This window comes from Myotis brandtii, unplaced genomic scaffold (assembly GCF_000412655.1).
Source record: "Myotis brandtii unplaced genomic scaffold, ASM41265v1 scaffold89, whole genome shotgun sequence".
In the NCBI taxonomy this organism is placed as follows: domain Eukaryota; kingdom Metazoa; phylum Chordata; class Mammalia; order Chiroptera; family Vespertilionidae; genus Myotis; species Myotis brandtii.
The window spans coordinates 1,985,001-1,992,327 of NW_005371645.1; positions in this window are offsets into that span (position 1 = coordinate 1,985,001).

Consider the following 7,327-nt stretch of genomic DNA (forward strand, 5'->3'; position numbering starts at 1 on the left):
AAACAGCCATCAGCCCCTCACCCAGGCTGGCCAGGCACCCCAGTGGGGACCCCCACCCTGAAGGAGGTGTAACCAGCCTGCAAACAGCCATCAGCCCCTCACCCAGGCTGGCCAGGCACCCCAGTGGGGACCCCCACCCTGAAGGAGGTGTAACCAGCCTGCAAACAGCCATCAGCCCCTCACCCAGGCTGGCCAGGCACCCCAGTGGGGACCCCCACCCTGAAGGAGGTGTAACCAGCCTGCAAACAGCCATCAGCCCCTCACCCAGGCTGGTCAGGCACCCCAGTGGGATCCGGGACACCCTTCAGGGCAAAAGAGCCAGCCCCCACCCATGCACCAGGCCTCTATCCTATATAATAAAAGGGTAATATGCATATTGACCCTAACAGCAGAATGACTGGAAATGACTGGTCACTATGACACACACTGACCACCAGGGGGCAGATGCTCAATGCAGGAGCTGCCCCTGGTGGTCAGTGCACTCCCACAGGGGGAGCTCTGCTCAGCCACAAGCCAGGCTGATGGCTGCCAGCACAGTGGTGGTGACGGGAGCCTCTCCCGCCTCCTCAGCAGCGCTAAGACTGCAGCTTAGGTCTGCTCCCTGCTGGTAAGTGGACATCCCCCAAGGGCTGCTGGGCTTCCAGAGGGATGTCTGACTGCCAGCTTGGGCCTGATCCCCCAGGGAGCGGGCCTAAGACAGCAGGTGGACATCCTCCGAGGGGTCCCAGACTGCAAGAGGGCATAGGCCCGGCTGAGGGACCCCCTGAGTGCACAAATTTTTGTGCACCGGGCCTCTAATTAAAATATATTTAAAAAATGAGTACAAAATTGCAGAGGGTTGGTTCAACCTGAACACCCACTGACAGAGGACTGATGGCATGACTATGGTGTCCTGCCCTGGGCTTTCTGAAGCCTCTGAGGGGCAGCTCTCTGTGCATCAAGTGGAAAAAGTAGGATACAAAGCGAAGATTGGTGGCTGTTACAGGTTGAACTATGATCCCCAAAAAGATATGTTGGGATGTGACCTTATCTGCAGAAGAAATAAGTTAAGATGAGGTCCTAGTGGATTAGAGGGGAGCCCTAATCCAGTGAGTGCCCTTATAAAATGAGGGGAATTTGGACAAAGACACAGCCATGTGAACATGGCGGCAAAGACTGGAGTGATGCATCTACAGGAAAAACCACCAAGGACTGCTGGCAACCACAGCTAGGAGAGGCAGGGACAGGCGTTCCCTCAGAACCTCCAGAAAGAGCCGATCGTGCCAGAATGGACCTGCCTCCAGCTGTGAGAGGATAAATTTCTGTTATTTCAAGCCATCCAGTCTGTGGCCATTTGTTAAGGCAGCCACAGGAAACTACATAGTAGGCATCATTTTGTGGAACTCTGTCTACTATCTGTCTATCTATCTATCTATCTATCTACCTATCTATCTATCTCTATCTACCAACCTATCATCATCCATCATCTATCCTCTGTCTATCCTTTGATACAGAGACTCTGAAAGAACCCAAGACCCTGAGAACGCCTGGCTCGGGGAGAGAGGGGACGGCTGGGGCAGGGGAAGGGCAGACATTGATTTCCTACCACTTGCTCTTGCTCTTTTGTACTTGTTGATTTTTGTACAATGTCCACGTGCTATTTATTAAAAAATCAACAATTTTAAAGTTCTTGTGATTTTTTAAAAAGCTTAGGTCAGTTGCATAAATAACCCAAGTAGAGGTAATGATAGTAACTTCCTTACACACAGTGCAGGCTGTGCCTAGAACAGTGCCTGGCACTGGCAAGGCCTCGAGGAGCGATCCCACTGCCTACTGCTGGGACAGCTGGCCCATGGAAACAGCGCTTCAGTAGTAGTTGCAGCCATGCAAGGAATCACGTGTGGATTCCTGGGCAGCAATGAAGCGTGGGCCTGCCCAGGTGCGTGCACACTGCAGAGATGCCTGGCTGGTTCTCAGCAGCAGGGCTGCACTGGGACCTGGAGCATCCTGCCTGCTGGGTCATGCTGCTCCCACATTGGTGGCTGGCAGCATGGCTGGCCTCAACCCACTAGACACCATTCACACGCCTCCCTGGCTTGTGCAATTAACAGGCCTGCAGACATGGTCTGTGTCCCTGGTGCACAAAACTGACTCCAGCTGAGAACCAATGGTCTCTGTTCCCTAGACCAGCATCATCAACACCACCTGGCGCTTGTTAGAAATTCAGATTCTGGGCCCCATCTCAAATGTGCTGAACCTAAACCTGTATTTCACAAGATTCCTATGTGATTCCTATGCACATTAACACTGCATAAGCATCATCTACATCACTGGTCTTCCCTCCTCCCCTGCACATAAGATTGGCCGCCCCTTTGGTTAAAACCCAGATCACTGCCATGACCAGTGTTGCTCAGTGGTTTGAGCATCAGCCCTAACACAGAGGGGTCCCAGGTTTGATTCCTGGTCGAATATACCTGGATTGCAGGATCAATCCATGACCCTAGTCAGGGCACATGGGGGAGGCAACCAGACTCTCTCTCTCTTTCTTTTTCTTTCTCTCTTGATATCTCTCTCCCTCTCCCTCTCTCCCTTCCACTCCCTCTAAAAAAATCAATGGAAAAAATATCCTTGGGTGAAGATTAACAGAAAAAAAATAACAAACAATAAAAACCACAGATTATTGGGTCCCACCAAACCTGTTGCATCAACTCTCCAGGAACTGATGTTTTAAAGTGGTGCCTATGATCAAGTTGGAGAACTTGACAGTGTTTCTACAGAGGGACAAAACTCAGCAGTGACTTTCTAGACGTGCCTGGGGTAAGAGTATCTTGGCTCAAGAACTTATTCTCTGAATAATCAACAAACCCTCACTGCACACTGGCTGTGGGGAAGCACAGGACTTGGTTGGAGAGTCTGTAAGGAGGAAACTCTGAAAGGCCGGAACTGCCTGGGAGAATTGGCTAAAGGCAACCGCCCCTGCCTTGATCTTTCCAAACAAGTCTGTGTACATCCGAGCCCCCGGGTGTTTACTGGAATCCTTATGCTTAGTCTTTAGACATCCTTGCTTAAAAAACACTGCAGGTGCATGTGTCTTTTCAAGGATGCTTACCCTGCTGACAGTACCTGGTAGTTAATTTTGGTTCAAGCTGTTGTTACACTAAAAGCCTAAGGAGGCAGGTGTACGGGGCTGTTTGGTTCCTTTAGCCAGGCAGTCCCTTAGCCTCTCTTTCACAGAAACATGTGTCAGAGCAATCATTCATCCATCTCTTAGGGTCTGCAGGTTGCCCCCGCAACTGGCCAAGGGCAGGTGGCTGGAGGGGATGTGCTTCCTCACCAGCAGGAGCTCGCCCCCAGCAATGCCCTCAGGGACAGAGAGCAGAGTCTGGAAGACACTATTGGAATTTCTGGATCCAGCTATGACATAACTCTCTTGACTTCCTAGGCACACAAGTAGATAAGGTCAGTCTTTACTTGTCAGTTTAAGTTGATTTCTAATCATTTGTCCAACTCACACAGCACCCTGCAAGGTCACTGTGCTGATTTCCCACCCTGTGGCCACACTGATGAAGCAACTCCCTAACCTAGAACAGCTTCCCAGGAAGCTCTGTCCCCAGGAAGTCAATCTAGAGCTCAGTGAGCAGGAGATGTGGTACCTTTTGTAGCTATTAATAGCACAGGGAGTGAACTGCATCCCAGCTTTATACATTAATCTCTTGTGATTCCTATGAGTCAGTGTCCAGGTTTTAACACATCTGGGTATGCTTGGCAAACTGAATATGCAAACCAGCCCCTGGAATGATATGATGCCATACCCACAGCCCACTATTTTTAGGCAGGACTTCTTTAAGTGATTCAACCCATCTGGTCAGTAAACCTCCTGCCAACATATGCATCAGAAAGGTGACCCTTCCCTCCTTCTCTTAGTTATAACTTTATTTATTTACATCAGGCATTTTTCTCCAGCTGCTCTGACCTACAGGACATCTACAATCAGTGGTCCCTTCTCGTGGTCTCTTTTCCAAGCCCTATTTCTTTGTGAGGTTTTGCTTCAGGTCTCTCAGTGGTCCCAAACACTCACACAAAATGATGTGGCACCCTTTGTCTGCAGCTCCATTGCATTCCTCTCTACAGAACTTGCTGAACTGACACCATCTCTTCCTAAGTTAATTGCTGCCATTAACACTGTGGTGTTTTTTTAAACTATTTCTAAATATATTTTTACTAGAGGCCCAGTGCACAAAAATCTGTGCACTGGGGGGGGGGGTCCTTCAGCACGGCCTGTGCCCTCTCGCAGTCTGGGAGATCGGGGGATTGGGCCTAAGCTGGCAGTCATACATCCCTCTGGCAGCCCGGGAGCCCTCGGGGGATGTCCACTTGCCAGTGGGGAGCAGGCCTAAGCTGCAGTTGGACATCCTTAGCACTGCTAAGGAGACAGGAGAGGCTCCCACCACCACCACTGTGCTGGCAGCCATCAGCCTGGCTTGTGGCTGAGCAGAGCTCCCCCTGTGGGAGCACACTGACCACCATGGGGCAGCTCCTGCATTGAGCATCTGCCCCCTGGTGGTCAGTGTGTGTCATAGTGACCAGTCATTCCCAGTCGTTCTGCTATTAGGGTCAATTTGCATATTACCCTTTTACTATATAGGATAGAGGCCTGGTGCATGGGTGGGGGCCCGCTGGTTTGCCCTGAAGGGTGTCCCGGATCAGGGTGGGGGTCCTGCTGGGGTACCTGGCCAGCCTGGGTGAGGGGCTGATGGCCATTTTCAGGCTGGCCACGCCCCCCAGCGACCCAAGCTCCCAGCCTCTCCTTTTTTTCTTTTTTTCTTTGTGGTGGGCTGGAAGCAGGTATCTGGGATTTATTTATCTTCTATAATTGAAACTTTGTAGCCTTGAGTGGAGCCTAGGGCCTGCCAGGGCAGGTGGGAAGCTTGGCTTCTTCCAGCTCCATGGCTGCCGCCATCTTATTTGGATTAGTTTGCATACTCACTCCTGATTGGCTGGTGGGTGTAGCGGAGTGTAGCGGAACGTAGCGGAGTGGCGGAGTGATGGTTAATTTGCATGTTTCTCTTTTATTAGTGTAGATTGATTTCAGAGAGGAAGAGAGAGAGAGAAACATCAATGATGAGAGAGAATCATTGATTGGCTGCCTCCTGTACACCCACCACTGGGGATTGAGCCTGCAACCTGGGCATGTGCCCTTGGCCAGAATCGAACCTGGGACCCTTCAGTTTATAGGCTGCCACTCTATCCACTGAGCCAAAGCAGCTGGGGCAACACTGTAGTTTTAACAACACAATTACCTAGATGTTTACTCTTGAACCCTGCATCATTTTGTCTGCCCAGCATTACACAGAACAGCAGGGTGGTGCTCACATTCCTGACGGGTGGAATTTCAACCAGATAGAGGGTTTTGGAGGCAAGCACAGGTGTATAAAAAACCTTTACCCAGCAATAACACACCAGGGATTTGTCCTAAAACAGTATTCAGATAAGTATGCAAAGTTGTCTAATCAAAGATGCTTGCAATTTTTATAATGTTGGCAAACAATCCAGTAAGCACCAGCAATGATGCAGTCCTGGGTCATGCAGTGGGAGAAAGCTCCAGGTCGCAGTCTGGGTGGCAGACAGAGTGCGCTGTCCTTGTGTGTTGGGAAGGGGTTGGGGGGATGGAGGTCGGGTAGCAAAATTTTAATAGTTTTTAGGAAGGAGATAGACGGACAGAGAGTTCCCATGTCATCAGACAGGGCCTAAACTTACTACATGAGCTCATGAGACGGATGCCATCGAATTGGGGGTTCCTGGAATTGCTGGCACTGAATCCTGGCAGGACACGGCACCCCTTGCTGCTTAAGCCGGAGTGGCCCATCACCATCAAGTGGTGTCACACAGAGGGACTGGCAAGGCCTTTCAGTTGAAACCCCAGAAGTCCTACCCCACAAGCTACATACATTCCTCTGGTGTGAACTTGGCTAAGACCTTTAATCTCATTGTGGCCCCATTTTCTCATCTGTAAAGTGGAAATAAGAACAGGACTCACTGCACAAGCTTAACACGCATAATGCACGAGGAGTCACGGTGGGCCTGTCTGTAAGCAGTGGCTGTTATTATTACTGGTATTAATAACTGTTATTATTACTGGTATTAAGGTTATTTAAGAGCTTTTTCTTCTTACTGTGCAACGTTGGGATCCCAAGTAACAGCTGCAGCATTCGCACATCACCATCTTAATGATGCATCAGTGGATAATTAGAATTATTTAACTCTCCATATACCAAGTCCTGGACTGCATCAAACTTAACTCAAGTAGTGATCTTGCTCTTCAAATTTCAGCAGCAAAGTCATTCATAAATTTTAAGAAAATCACACCAGCATTTTGTCTGTATGAATCAATTCCAAAGATAAATATTTAACTAAACTGTGGCTTCACTTGTGATCTCTGATGGTAATTGCTGGATGACTCTCTGTTCCCATATCATGAGCTTTCTTTTATCTCCCCCAAGCTGACCAGAGCAGAGCTGTCAGAGCCCACTGCTCATGATCTAGCGAGCAACACGTTAACAGTTCCACACACACATAGAAGCACACCCATGGCAGCTGGGGAAATAACCGTGCAGCACACCCAACTCCCAACTCTCAGCTGCTATCAACAGAGAAAGAGTCCTGGGTGAGAAATGGAATTAGCGAAGTAATTCACAGTCTCTTAACATGGAAACTGGCCCCTCATCACCCCAGCTGTCAATAAAAAGAAAATAATACAAAGAACAAAACCCTTGGTGCATAAAACATGCTCTATTTTGAAGAGCTCACAAAATTCTGTCCCTGAGGTTGTGGGGAAAAGGCACATTTCTGTCATTTGTGGATATTTAACATCCCCACATTGCACAAATCACATGCTCTCCCATTTATACTCCACTCAAAGGGAAAAGCCACGGTTTTAAACCCTAAGACCCAAGATTGTTTTAAATGTCATTTCATTCACATCCATCCTCTCTGCAGGGGCTGTTCTGTTCTGATTCTGCAGTTTATTCATTGCATGGAAGCAGGTCGCACAGTCACGGCAGCTGGGCGGGTCCTGAGAAAACTCCAGGCTCTGTCCCTCATCCACAGGCCAGGACACTGAGCATGCGGAGCCACAGTCTCTGAGATAAATACTTAAGCAACATGCGTTTTCGGTTGTCCTCCGTGATGGTAAGTGCTGGCTCCCCCTGTGACTGCAGCCGTGTGCTTCATGCCGATGAATAAACTTAAGATTCAGAAGATGAAAATTGTGAACCTCAGCAATAAGAGAGGAGATACAACTGTTCAAAGTCATTGATTCTCCATGTTCCTCCACCTTCCCATAACCACC